The sequence below is a fragment of the Magnolia sinica genome, chromosome 2 (genome assembly GCF_029962835.1).
Source record: "Magnolia sinica isolate HGM2019 chromosome 2, MsV1, whole genome shotgun sequence".
NCBI lineage: Eukaryota > Viridiplantae > Streptophyta > Magnoliopsida > Magnoliales > Magnoliaceae > Magnolia > Magnolia sinica.
The window spans coordinates 66,500,419-66,516,071 of record NC_080574.1 but is presented as its reverse complement, the minus strand read 5'-3'; positions in this window follow the sequence as shown (position 1 = coordinate 66,516,071).

Here is a 15,653-nt window from a genome sequence, read left to right as displayed (position 1 = left end):
GATAGAGATAGCCCCTGAAGATCAGGAAAAGACCACATTCATATGTCCTTTTAGCACCTTTACTTACCGAAGGATGTCATTCGGACTATGTAATGCCCCCGCCACTTTTCAGTGATGTATGATGAGTATTTTTTCTGACATAGTGGGGCAATATATAGAGATCTTCATAGACAATTTCTCTGTTATTGGTCCATCTTTCAACGATTGCTTAAAGAATCTTAAATGCGCGTTGAAAAGATGTGAAGAAAAGAATTTGGTAGTCAATTGGTAGAAATGTCATTTCATGGTTTATAAGGAAATTGTCCTTTGACATATCATCTCATCCAAGGGAATTGAGGTAGAAAAGGCTAAAATTGATCTTATCTCTAACCTACCTCCACCCAAGAACATATAAGATATGCGATCCTTCTTAGGACACGTCAAGTTTTAATGAAGATTCATAAAGGACTTTAGTCATCTCTCTCGTCCTCTATGTAATCTACTTCAAAAGGATGCACTATACGAGTGGACTGAGCATTGCTAAGAAACTTTTACTAAGCTCAAGGGCATGTTAACCACTACACTTATCATGCAGCTACCCTACTGGAGCCTTCCTTTTGAACTTATGTGCAATGTGTCTGACTATGCTCTTGGGGCAGTTTTAGGCCAGTGAAAAGAAAAGAAGTCCTACGTTATTCATTATGTAAGTAGAACTCTAAATCCTGCCTAAGTGAACTACTCTAATAGGGAAAAGGAACCCTTAACCGTAGTATTCGCTTTAGACAAATTTAGGTCCTACTTGATTGGATCCAAGATTGTCATTTACACAGATCATGTGACACTCAAGTATCTTCTTTCTAAGAATGATGTTAAGCCCTGCCTGATAAGATGAATTCTCTTACTCCAAGAATTTAATTTAGAAATAAAAGATAAAAGGAAGTAGAGAATGTAGTGGCTGACCATCTTTCCTACCTTGATCTCTCCGATTCGCTTGAGACGACACATATATATGGCATGTTCACTAACGAACAATTGTTCAAAGCTCTCATTCACCTTGGTTTGCTGATATTACTAATTATCTTTCCACAGGTTTCATGCCAACACATTGGACTACGCAAGATAAGAAAAAAATTCTTCGCCGAGGTACGTAAGTTTTTCTGGGATAATCCGAATTTATTTAAATATTGTCCAAACCAAATCTTAAGGAGATGTTTGTCAGAAAATGAACATCTAAGTGTCATCTCCTTCTGTCACTCTCAAGCCTATGGTGGTCACTTTTCTGTAAAAAAAAAAGAAGAAAAGATTAAGGCTAAGATTTTATAGTGTGGCTTTTATTGGCCCACTATGTTCAGGGATACTCATGAGTTTTGCAAAGCTTGTGAGGCTTGTCAGAATTTGGGAGCATTATCCCGTCAGAATATGATGCCTCTGAACCTCATTCTTATCATAGAAGCTTGTGATTGCTGGGGCATTGATTTCATGGGACCATTCCCCCAATCTTTTAGAAACTTATATATTTTGCTTACTATACACTATGTCACTAAAAGGGTCAAAGCGATTTCGTGCCGAAATAATTACCATCAAACGGTCATTAAATTCTTAAAAGAGAAAATCCTTTCCTATTTTGGAACGCCACAAGCCATCATTAGTGATGAAGGCTCACATTTTTGTAACAGGCCATTCGCGAATTTAATTAGTAAATATGGCACCTCTCACAAGGTGAGCACTCCATATCACCCACAAACAAGTGGGCAAGCTGAGATTTCCAATAGGAAAATTAAACACATCTTGAAAAAGATGGTTAATCCTGACCATAAGGATTGGTCAATCCGATTGACCGATGCCTTATAGGCTTACCATACTACATTTAAAACCACTATTGGAATGTCTCCCTTAAGACTTGTCTATGGGAAGGCTTACCACTTATCTGTGGAGTTGGAACATAAGACCTACTAGCCGATCAAAAATTTAAATTTCAATTTAGACAACACTAGCTCGCTATGCAAACTTTAGTTGAATGAACTCAAAGAAATCTGGAATGATGCTTTCAAGAACTCAAGAATTTACAAGGATAGGATGAAGGTGCTTCATGACCAACACATTCTTCGAAAATCATTCACACCAGGTCAGAAAGTCCACTTATATAATTCTCAGTTAAATCTCTTTCTGGAAAAACTCTGATCTCGTTGGACCGGTCTTTTTACTATTACCAATGTTTATCCTCATGGGGCTGTCGAGATTTGAAATCCAACCAATGATAATGAATTCAAAGTAAATGGACATCGATTAAAGCTATTTGTTGAGCAATTTGATTCAGAGGACATGTCCATACATTTGAATGATTCTATTTATCAGGATTGATCTCCTAGTCTGATGGAGTTGTAGTTAGGTTTATTGCTTTCTGCCATTTTAGGATAGTCGGCTTTATGCTGCTTAGGATAGTTTGCTTCCGCCATTTTAGGATAGTTTATTTTTGGTTGATTAACTCATGTGCTAACCACCTACACGCTGAGATCCTTTGGAAAAAGCCTCAAAATTTCTTCATCAGGTACTAACTTTCCATCACCTCTCTTTCAATCATGTTGTCTCTTTTACAAATCATGCTTCTTTCTTTAACATTGAGGACACCGTACATTTTAGGTTGGGGATGGGAGATTAGGTAACCTAATCAGTATTTTCTCAGTTTTGAGCAAAATTTGTAAAAATTTTAAAAAAATTTCAATGTTTATTTGTTTGGAAAGTGATAAGTTGTGTATTTAAGACTATTTTAAGTATGAAGATAAAGTAGAAATCGAATTTTGAATTCTTGGAGTTGGAGCAACTAAGTGACCTGTTACTTATGGTTCTTACATTCAACTGATTAAGAGTAAGTTTGAATATTATGTTATTCAAATTGTTTTTTATGAATAATACTAGATTTTCTGATTGTTACTATGAAGATCATTGAAAGATATTAAGAAGTGAGTCCTGGGTTCGTAGCTAGCACACAAAGTACGAAAATTTAAAGTGGTTTCCAGAAATTTTCAACTCGGTGCAAAAGTCTAAGGCCTAAAACTATAAATAAGGGTCCCTAGGGCACCCCTAAGCATCATTTAGGGTTTGAGGAGTAGAGTAAAAGTGTGGAGAAGTCATCGCCCAGAGTTTTTTTCTTCCCTTTCCTTAGTTGTTTTTATGCTTTTATTAAGAGATTCTAGTTCAATCATGTTTATGGTTGGATAAACCTCTTAGCTAGGGCTAAGAGGTGAAGCTTGTAGTGTGATGGGATGCTTCTATTACTTTAATTCATAATTATATTAAACTCTCTTTGATTCTAGTTTGATTCTAAGGAATACTTTCAGTTTTTAATGGTTTGTTTTGACTCAAATTACAATATATCTACGATAGCTTTGAGTATATTTTTTTTATGTATTGAGATTGTGAAACTAGGAAATCCTGTTGTTCACCATCGTCCCTTGGGCATGGTTGGGTGATGGAATCCTTCCTGGCTTTCACAATTCTCCCAGATTGGTTATTGGATCGGTAAATTGTTGTTGTTTGCCTTGTCTCCTGGGCATGGTTTTGTGATGGAATCACTTCTGGTTCTCACACCTCTCATCCATTGAGAACTAGGTCAAAGGAAGTTCAGATTTGATTTTACTGAGATATCTTCCAATTGGATAGGATGGGACTCTGATTCCAATTGTGTGACTTGAATCAAGCATAGATGTCCCTGATCTCTACAAGTGGATCCTTGGAAACCCTAGTTTCCCACCTTTGAATTTCTTAATTTTTTCATTAAATCTCTCGCAATTACTCTCAAATATTTTGGATTTAGGTTTTCATCTTTTTTCAGTTCTTCTTCTAGTTGGTTTTAGAAAACACAGGAGATTAGTCTCTATGGATTCGACCTCGGTCTCACTGAGATTATTACTGCATCGCGATCCTACACTTAGGGTTGTGAATAACATTCTATTTTAATATGCAATTTGAACTCGTATCTCTAAAATATAAAGGCAATCGAATTAAGGATACATGATAAAGATAGCTGACCTCGCACCTAAGTTAAGGGCACTCCATTTGAACATTCAAAAAGACCTTGTCATCTACTTAGTGTTGATTTTTCTTCCTTCTAATTTCAACACTTTTTAAGTTCAATTATAACACTCAGAAAGAAAAAATGGACCCTAACTGAGTTGATATCGCATTGTATACAATAGGAAGAGATACTAAGGTGGGAACAACCAAAGAGTGCTCATCTCGCATACTCCTCTCATGGAATAACTTAAAGAAAAGAAAGAGATATTCTAGAAATAATGGTAAGGGCAAAGGAAATGTGGCAAGAGATGGTGTAGAGTCGAATGATCAAAATCAAATAGTCAGACCCTACTACTTTTGCGATTAGGAGAATCACTTAAAGAAACAATGACATGGGTGTAAACCCTGGTTCAAGATGAATATGAACAAAAATAAAGGTAAAGATTCTTCTCTAACAATTTACAGTATTTTAATTAATACACATTATCATGATGTGGATCGATTCTGGGCCAAACACTCACCTCTTGAATCATGTGCAGAGGCACCTAAGGAGCCAGAAACCCAGTGATGTGAAGCACTACGTGATCAATGGGTGGATTTTCAGTATGAGAATTGACCTCCCGTACACTCACATCTTGAACTGTTTGACATCCCAACCAAGATAAAGAAAAAGTGGAAAGTAGAGAAGGCCGGAGAAAGAAGAAAATGGTCAGAGAAGCAAGAATGGGAAGGGTTTCTGACTTACCAGAAATCACCTTGCCCGGTAGTCAGAGAGGACAAAATGAAGTGATTCTAGGGTATTCCCCCTATTTATAATCTCCTTGATGCATCATTGATTGCCTACATTCAATGCCCAGTCCAAATAGGCACTCTAGCTCACACCTCCCTCTAAGTGACAGTTGTTGGTTCACGGACCGACCCAACTATCGAGGCAAAGACACATGTCCACATGTTATTCATTGAGAGACGAAGAGGCGTCTCTTTAGGCCACGTCTCCTCATACGACTCATTACGATCATTGTTGGATTCTCCTTGATTCCTGCACTTGCCACCTTTCTCTCTTCCGTCATAATGATAGATGGATCTGACCTCCATACCTCTTCCGCACGGCGCCTCACACTTTGGCGTCAGTCCAAATCAACTTACTTTCCAAACTTCTGAAAAGTGCTCAGAAGTAGGGGAGCCACTATTATGGGTAAAAGTGGGCTAACCAGACAACTGGAATTATATGAAAGCAACACAAGGCCAATAACTCGAAAAGGAGGTCATGAACAAGATTGGTCTCTGACGTCGAGAACAATCCGCGCAACCCATCCAAACACCAACCACAAGTAGTGATCCCGGCTCTGGCTGACATCTCACTATCACGACCGACAAATGACTATAAGTACCAACTCGACCTCGAAGATAAGCACCAACCACAATCAATAGTTTAGCTTGGTCTATAATACCTTGGCCAACCCGACTTAGAGGTCAATGTCTGCTATCAACCATGACCTCCTTGAAAGCCGACCACCGGGAGATCTCCATCATATACGAGGAGGATTAATTCCTTGAGATCTTCTCCAAGAATCATGCCAAGGATAACACCTTATGTCTCGAGGACGATCCCTTACATGAGACACGAATGTATGGCAAGTTCATTGTCATATATGTAACAAACACCAAAGTACAATAAGTAAGAACCCCACCTATGATAGAATGTATGCAAAACAAAATCCTAATTCAATTAGACCCATAGTGCCTTTTAACTTTGGCATCGAAGGGTCCCCTATTATATCCAGGGTCTCTATTGTTGTTTGGTTTTGCAAGTACACGACAGTATAGTAGGGACAACCAGGATTAAGCATCAACAAGTCCCATAATAATTTTTGTTGTAGCAATGGAATGATTCTAGTTGTTCAGTATGATCAGTGAAGCAAGGGAGCGTAAAGGATGAGCTGATGGACTCAAATCCTTTATGGAGAGTCTGAAGATGGTGACTAAGTCTGTGAGTGACTGATGAGTCGGAGGTTTGTTACAAGTTTAGTTAATGAAAGGGAAAGGGATGCCTTGAGCCAAACCAAACTGGTGCGCAAGAGGATTGGGGAAGTATTGTTCAGTGCCAATGTTTTCATTGACACCTGTGTCTATGGTGTCACCATTTGGTAAGTTTCTGCAAATTTAATAGTTTTTCCAAGTCACATCCCTGAGGTTTTCCTTTTTGATGTTGGTCGATTCTTATTCTTCACTGAACCATATCAAGTCGAACTCCTTATCCTTGAAGAGGCAAAAGGTATGATTGGACTTGTTGAGGATGAAAGAAAGAAAGAAATGCATACATTTGGCGAAAGAATAATTAGTCTTAGAGCAGAAAATGTTGCAGTGGCCGAAGGAAGCGAATTCAACATCCGTTGGGACAGATTTAATGAGTTTTGCTCCAAAATATTCGTAAAACCACATCTGAAAAATACAGATAGGCCCACCAAAGTGGTAGAATCCTTTACTAGTTGCTTCATACATGCTACAGTAAAGGTGGCTAAGCACAAAAGGGGCAAGGGCAAGTTGATGTCCTTGGGTGAGTGCCTCTCGGCCAGGTGAATAAATTACTTAGTGATTTGTAGAGCACTCACACATAATAAAAATTGATAGATCCACATCATCAAGAATGTCGTATGTTCTTGATCATCTACTTCATTGTCAGAGTTGCGTTGAAGAGTCATGATGGTAGAATATGCCTTGTTGGTCTTGTTTAGAAGAGTGAAGGCATGTGGATTTTTCAAATGGAAGCCTGGGTAGATAGGCTCGCTAAAGGGAAGAAAGTGAGTGAATGCACATACATCCATGATTGATGGACCCATGGGGCAGCATCCGAAATGGAATCTATGGTTGATCAGCAATAAAAATTCGAGCTTCTCAAGAATGAAGGGATTGGATGGATATTTGTGCAGAGAAAGTTTGATGCGCTCATAAATTCATGCTTGCTTCCATGTATCACCATATTGTGCTTCAACGTGAGCAAACCACCCAGCCCAACCATTCATCGATTTCGGCCATGTTCATGGGGATTTCAATGCATTAGAGGAATTCGCAAGACTTTTCGATTGGACAAGAAGAACTTCATTAGGGCACTTCTATAATACCCCGAACCTTTCAATGCCCGAGCATTGAAAGTTCTCGAGTGTTACCATGGAATTTAACGTAATATATACATGTATACAATACCAATCTAACTATCCTAACCTTACATCTATTCCCTAACAGGAATCTAATCGTTGGGAATGATCTTTATTCATAGATCAAGCCATCTGACCATTGATTTTAAGACAAGACTATCCATCATATGATTTGACATATGTGCCTTCCCTTAAATAAATTGGTGAATAACTCCTTATCTGCAATGATTTAGATGTAAGTTGTTTGTAAGAATTTTTTAGAAAGGTGCATACAACCATATAGAACCATTAGATTTCACAAAACTCTTAAATCAGCAAAAATTATGAAAATGCCATTAACCTAGACCTTGAATTCTAGATCACAAGGTTCTTACGATCCATTTGATGAGAAACCTTATACCATGCCTATATATCATAAATTAACCATACATGTCAAATTTCAACCCTTAGATCAGCAAGATCCATAATCAAAACAAACATTCACTTGATATGGACCACCTAAGGATCGTGATCACCTAATACTTTAAGATAGGTTGTACCTAAAACTAACAAAATGATAAGAAGTCACTATGGGCCCCACAATTGGCCTCAAGCATCCATGGTATATGTGCACCGGTGGTGCAATGAACTAAAAATCGGGTCAAACCGTGTTTGACCTGACCTTCTTTCAAACTCCTCTCCTGCCAACAACAATTCGAACGGACCACTCAAAACTGACGACTTGAGCGTACCATGATCGTCCATCTTTAGGATTTAAACCATCCACCTCATCAGCCACCCAAAACTGACCACTCTCTCATTTTCTCGCCAGTCTTGGAATCAAACAAAACTACCTCCACTATCCAAACTGGGACCTACTGTCAAGACAATGAAATGGCTAGGACCATTCATCACACACAGTCCCCACCCCGACAAATAAACGAACAGTGTGGATCATCAGAAAGACTACCACAAGTGGGTCCCATGGAATCTAGCAAGAACCGAACCAAGTCCCTTCCATACTCCATCCGCTTTCTTTCCGCAAACAGCGGAGAAAATGGAGCATTTTTCTTCACACATAGGAAAACTGAGAATGTCTTTCTGGCTCAAATCTAAGCCATCCGAATCGAGGAGAGGGGAGTTCCGATCGACTCCACATAAAGGACAAATGGAAGTTTGTGGAATCCTACAAATCCACACGCGATTGAATTCACTGCGTTGTGAAACAACACCAAAAATCCTGGGATTTTCGTAGCTGAAGGGATGACGCCACACGGTTTTAGATCCATAAAGGATCTGACCCGTCCATTCCCCACTAGGAGGAGATCCGACTATCACCAAGAAACGTCAGAAGAACGTGTATTGTGTGGCATCGCAGAACCGCCGCCAGCATACCCTCTACACAGGAAATCTCCAGACACATGGAAGAACTTATAAAACCCCACCCTGACCATCGTAAGATGCATGCTTCAAAGAGAGGAAGAGAAAGAAACGAGAGAGAAAGAGAGAGAGAGAGAGAGAGGGAAGAAACGAGAAAGAAAGAAGGAAAGAGACAAAGAGAAGCAATCGCGCTTCTGAACTACGATTCTAAAACTAGGGTTTTTGAAGAGAGGAAGATGGGCCACACCAACGTCTGGAATTTTCATTTGAAGAACTACAGCCCTACATCATGCAGTTGGTAACAACGTCTTTCTCTTCCCAGTATTTTTGTTAAAACCCATCGATCTATTACTCTAAAAACAAGAAATGATCACACACAGCCCTTTATTTCCAGCCAACATGCCACATCTGTAGGATATTTAGGCCATCCAAAAGGTGGCCCACACCATGATGACCGCCTTGTGTGAAAACTAGCCCTATCCACTCATCGGGCAAGGATGATGTCATGCTCCAAACCCGAAAATTGGCCTCACAAAATTTCTAATTACCGAATCTGCTGTCGACAGCCTCCGTAGTACCCCATTCTCAGCTCCCAATGCCCATATGCCAGATTTCGATCCTGGGATCCTACAAGGAGGATTTTCTAACGTACATTTGTCTCATAAGAAGCATAACCACATGTTTACCCAAATCATAAAGGCAACATCATCATCACATATCCACTAATATAAACATTTGAATACAATGCTGAAAGGGAAAATACAAATGTCAAAATCAAAGCTTCATGAGTCCACTACACGCTTCAAGCTCAACGTTGCTACGACCTAATGCCACCTGCACACATCTATCATGCATAAGCTTATAGAAGGCTTAGAGGGTGGTGTAAGTGTGTGCGATGCACGTGCCAAGCATATAGATATCAAAGTAAGCGGAAATACTGGCAATCCATAAATCATACAATATCAGAGTAATGTAAAAACATGTTGACAAGTTCATAAATACCATCAGCCTTATCTAGGCTATGCAATGTAAAAACATAATAAGCTAATACCATATGCTGAGGAACTAATGTAGATCAGTTATGCAGTGTGGAGATATAGTAAGACAAATATCATAAACTAAGTATGCAATGAAATATGCAAATCCTGATGAGTCTGTCTGGGCCATATAAGTGCAGAAACATAACAACCCAAAATGTCATATGCCGCGGATGTAATACAATATACTATGTGAATAAAATGACCCAGCTAGAGTGAGATCGGGATGATAGTACGTAGTATCGCAGAATATGGGGTCCATCACAAGGGACTTCGATCCAAACCAGTCCCATACCTAAATTTGGATAGCCAGACTCAATGTGGTAGATTCTTAATCTTAGTTAGTCGTGCGCCCCAACCGAAATCCTGGCTACTGTGACGATACACACGATGACTTAATTTCGTACCACTGACCTGAGTGAATGAATGAGTAAAATACTGGGTATACAAATCCTGCTCAGTAAGTCCACATATCATACCATACATCTCTGGGATCATCATCAGGGTCTAGTGCACTCCAAACTAGGTTGTCGCCCCATCACATGCAACAAGGTGAGTGGAAGAAACCTCACTATCTGCCTGCCAATATCGGGCCCGTCTCGTTGATAGAGGACCCATTCCTCGAGCTGGTCAAACTCAGCCTAGCTTTGCCCACTCCTCTTGGTCAGGTAAGGCCACAACCCCTTCCAACCAACCATGACATGGTGGGAGAAGCAGCCTAATGGTATATGGCCCTCATGCACTTATGCATCCACTTGGTCTAAATGTTGGAGTAACCTCTAGAACCAAGAGGGTTTAGGGAATTTCACCCAGGGATACCTATAACACCCCATGTAGAACAGATTTCCAGTGTCCCGTCTAGCTATCCATGATATACCTGTGAAGACTTCGACCCTGATGTCGCTAGGGCGTACGGTAGTCATATCACAAAATGCGATATGTATGAGCCATACCATCCAGTCATGCATCAAACCTGCGCGTACCGCGTGCTCATGTGGATAACTCCTATCAGGGAGTCTCATAATAATCTGCCCAATGGCATGTGCTATGTTCAATCATTCCTTATATTAAGCATACATATGATGCACATGGGCATGGATCATGAAGCTATACTGTGCATGTTATATAATGATGGTGCACTCTCCTCATATCAAGGATAAGCCTAGACGGCCTACTTATAACAAGAATGGGCCTAACAATGGGCCTAAGGGAAGGTCACAATGTGGACATTTAACCATTATTACCCATCAATGTGGACATTTAACCAACATTGCTCCTAATGAGTGGCCCACATAAACATCATTACATACATCATGGCGAAATCACACATCACATCGGTTCTTATATACATCGCTTTGGGCCTCACACAAGGGCCACACATTTATCACATTGGGTCTCACTCATGGGATGCATATACATCACAATGGGCCTCATCACATGGGCCTAATATACATCCCAATGGGCCGCTCACACGAACCTAATATACATTACATGGGCCTCATCACAAGGGCTTAATATGTATTGCAATGGCCACTCACACGGGCCTAATATATATCACAATGGGCTGCTCACACAGGCCTAATAAGCATCATAATGGGCCGCTCACATGGGCATAATACACATCATGATGGGCCGATCACACAAACCTAATATGCTTCGCAATGGGATGTTCACATGGGCCTAATACACATCACGATGGGCCTCACTCATGGGCCTAATGCACATCATAATGGGCCTCACTAAATGGGCTACATATGCATCACATTAGCCATGTCATATGGGCTAGAAATACATCTCATTGGGCCTTACTAAATGGGCTAGAAATATATCACAATGAGCCACGACATATGGGATGAAAATACATCTTAATGGGCCACGACCCATTGGCCTCAGTGCATCATAATGGACCTCACCCATGGGCCTCAAATACAACAAGTGGGCTTCATATACACATTAGGTAGGCTCTGCACATGGGCCTCATATGCATCGCAATGGGTCATATCCCATGGGCCTAAAAACTGATGGATGGCAAGGATAAAACATATATACCATGGTGGACTACAGCCCATGAACGGCGTCCATACAAGACATACCTCAGGTGGGTCCCTTCCGAACGGGATAGTGTCGATAAAATACATACACCATGGTGGGGCCCACCATCCTATGGATGGTATAGATAAAACACATACATCATTTCGGGACCTACCGTCCACATGCTACAAGATGGATGGACGGTGTTGATGAAACACGTATTCACGTTGGGGTCCATGTCAAATGGTTGGATGGTATAGATGAAACACATACATCGTGTGGGACTGCGTGAGGTACTTCAGCCAGTCCGCACCCACCATCCATGCTTTGGACCCATGCATCAGGTGGATTTCACAAGCACTGTCCAGAGGGATGGTGCAGATGTAAATACATCGACGTGGGTCCCACATGAGGCCCAGCATATATATGTAATATATACATATATATATATATATTATATTATAAATACATCAACGTGGGTCCCACATGGGGCCCACCACGTATGTAATATATATATATATATATATTGAAAGCACTTAGCGTCCAGCCCTTGGACGGCCTGGATGGAAACTCTTATATTTAGGGGGTAGGCCCCACCGTCCAGGGGTTGGACGGTGTGGAAACACACACATCAGGGTGGTGCCACGTGGTGGCCCACCCGACTAAGCTGATATTTATCTTTCCTTCATTCAAGTCCGTCCAGGTGGGACGGCCAGGATATATAATACATCATGGAGGGGCCCACACGAGTGGACGGTGTGGATGTTGCACTCGTGCAGCGAGTGGGGTCCACGGACGATGCAGATAATCCACATACATCATGGTGCATCTCACGTCAGCGTAGCCCACCACCTAGATCAAACTGATATTTTTGTTTTCCCTTCATCAGATCTGTCCCAAAAATAGGCAGCAACATGGTGGGCCTCAAGATCGAACGGTGAGGATAATACATCAAGGTGGGAAATGCAATCAAGGAAAAGGAGAGGGAAAGAGAGAGAGGGAGAGATCATGAGAAGGGGAGGGACACCGCCACTATGGGCCCTCCCTATACAATGCATACATCAAGTGGGTCCCAAATCATGTGGACCCTACATCAAAATCAAATACTATGAACACCCACCTTTGATCATGGACTTCTCCTTCCACCGATGCGTTCTAGAGTTCCAAGGGATGCATTTCAATGGTTAGGATGATCTTTGGAGGGTGGGATTGGATGGTAGGAAGGTGAGCCACACTAGTTCTCTCCCATGGAGCTTGAATGTTTCTCTTGGGAGCTTACTTGAAAATGGAGAAATGAGAGAGAGATGAGAGAGAGAGATAGATGAGTGATGGGTGTGAATGATGGGTGAGTGATGGGTGTACTTGATAGGTAAGGGTTGTAAGAGAGAGTTGACTTTGGGGATGGTGTTTTACTTAATATTTGATGTGTGATGTGTACTTGATTGATGGGATATATTCTCTTGGGTTTTACAAAGTGCGGCGTTTTCTTTTAACTGAACGCGTGCCCACATCTTCTGGCCTGGGTATCCCATCAGAATGCGAGACACGGCATCGGAACCGCGGTGATGACGTGGTCGTAGGGGTACAAGTCTCGGGTTGAGTTGAATTTGATATACGAGACACAATGTAAGATCGCACGCAAACACTAATAACAGATCACGGGTCACCGAAATCTGACAAGGAGGATCGAGGAAGCCTATGGAATGGTACGGTCTAGGATACGGGTCTCATAGCTCTCTCCTCCTAATAAAAATTTCATCCTTGAAATTTAAATCACAATACAACCAATACAAAGCTCACTAAGAGAGGAAAATCCTAACGCAAAACATACCAACATAATCATATACCGAAGAGATAGGGATAACGCCAACGAATCTCAGCCTCTTACGCCCAAGATGCCTCCTCAGCATTATGATGACCTCACTAAACCTCAGATCCAGGATAAAAAATAATCTCAACCTTAGAATACTATACAACCTCACAACCTCAATAGTAGGGAGCTTATATCAGAAACTCTCTAAGTTATTCGAACTCGGGGATCTAACCATTCTATGTTCTCAACAATCATAGATTGTAAGGTAGTTATCAGCAGATATGTGATGTTATCTTCAGGTATTCCCAAGTTATGCTTTGATACCATCTTCTATTACTCCCCAAACTCGAAAATCGGGCTCACAAAATTTTCGATTGCTGAATCCAGTTCCGACAGCCTCCATAATACCCCATTCTCGGCTCCCAGCGCCCATACGCCTGATTCCGATCATGAGATCCTATAAGGAGGATTTTCTAACGTACATTTGTCTCATAAGAAGCATAACCACAAGTTTGCCCAAATCATAAAGGTAACATCATCATCACATATCCACTAATATAAACATTTGAATACAATGCTAAAAGGGAAAATACATATGTCAAAATCAAAACTCCAGGAGTCTGCTGCACGCTCCAAGCTCACTATTGTTGCGACCTAATGCCACCTGCATGCATCTCTCATGCATAAGCTTATAGAAGGCTTAGAGGGTGGTGTAAGTGTGTGCGATGCACGTGCCAAGCATATAGATATCAAAGTAAGCGAAAATACTGGTAATCCATAAATCGTACAATATCAGAGTAATGCGAAAATATGCTGGAAAGTTCATAAATACCATCAGCCTTATCTAGGCTATGCGACGTAAAAACATAATAGACCAATACCATATGATGAGGAAGCAATGTAGATCAGTTATGCAGTGCGGAAACATAGTAAGACAAATATCATATACTAAGGATGCAATGAAATATGCAAATCCTAATGAGTTTGTCTAGGCCATATAAATGCAGAAACATATGAACCCAAATGCCATATGCCACGGATGTAATACAATATGCGAAGCAAATGAAATGACCAAGCTAGAGTGTGAGATTAGGATGATAGTACGTAGTATCACAGAATATGAGGTTCATCACAAGAGACTTTAATCCAAACCAGTCCCATACCTAAATTTGGATAGCTAGACTCAATGTGGTAGACTCCTAATCTCAGGTTGGTCATGTGCCCCAACTGAAATTCTAGCCACTGCAACGGTACACACGATGACTTGATTTCACACCACTAACCCAAGTGGATAGTGGATGAATGAATGAGTAAAATGTTGGGTATACAAATTCTGCTCAGTAAGTCCACATATCATACTGTACATCTTTGGGATCATCACCGGGGTCTAGTACACTCTAAACCAAGTTGCCGCCCCATTACGTGCAACAAGGTGAGTGGAAGATACCTCACTATTAGCCTATCAATATCGGGCCCGGCTCATCTGTAGCGGACCCATTCCTCGAGCTAGTCAAACTTAGCCTAACTTTGCCCCCTCCTCTCGAGCAGGTAAGGCTGCACCCCCTTTCAATCGACCACAATATAGTGGGAGACACGGCCTAACGGTATACGACCCTCATGCGCCCAAGCATCCACTCGCTCTAGACATTGGAGCAACCTCTGAAACCAAGAGGGTTTAGGAAATTTCACCCAAGGATACCTACAGCACCCCATGTAGAATAGATTTTTGGTGTCTCATCTAGTCATCCACGATATGCCTGTGGAGGCTATGGCCTTGATGTAGCTAGGTCATACATTGGTCATATCATAAAATGTGAGATGCATGAGCCATACCATCCAATCATGCATCAAACCTGCGTGTACCGCATACTCATGTGGATAACTCCTCCTATTAGGGAGTCCCATAATAATCTACCCAATGGCATGTGCTATGATCAATCATTCCTCATATTAAGCATACATATGATGCGCATGAGCATGGATCGTGAAGTTATACTGAGCATGGATCGTGAAGCTATACTAAGCATGTTATATGATGATGGCGTAATCTCCTCATATCAAGGATAGGCCTAGACGGCCTACTTATAACAAGAATGGGCCTAACAATAGGGCTAAGGGAAGGTCACAATGTGGACATTTAACCATCATTACCCATCAATGTGGACATTTAACCAACATCTCTCCCAATGAGTGGCCCACATAAATATCATTACATACATCATGGTAAAATCACATATCACATCGGTCCTTATATACACCGCTTTA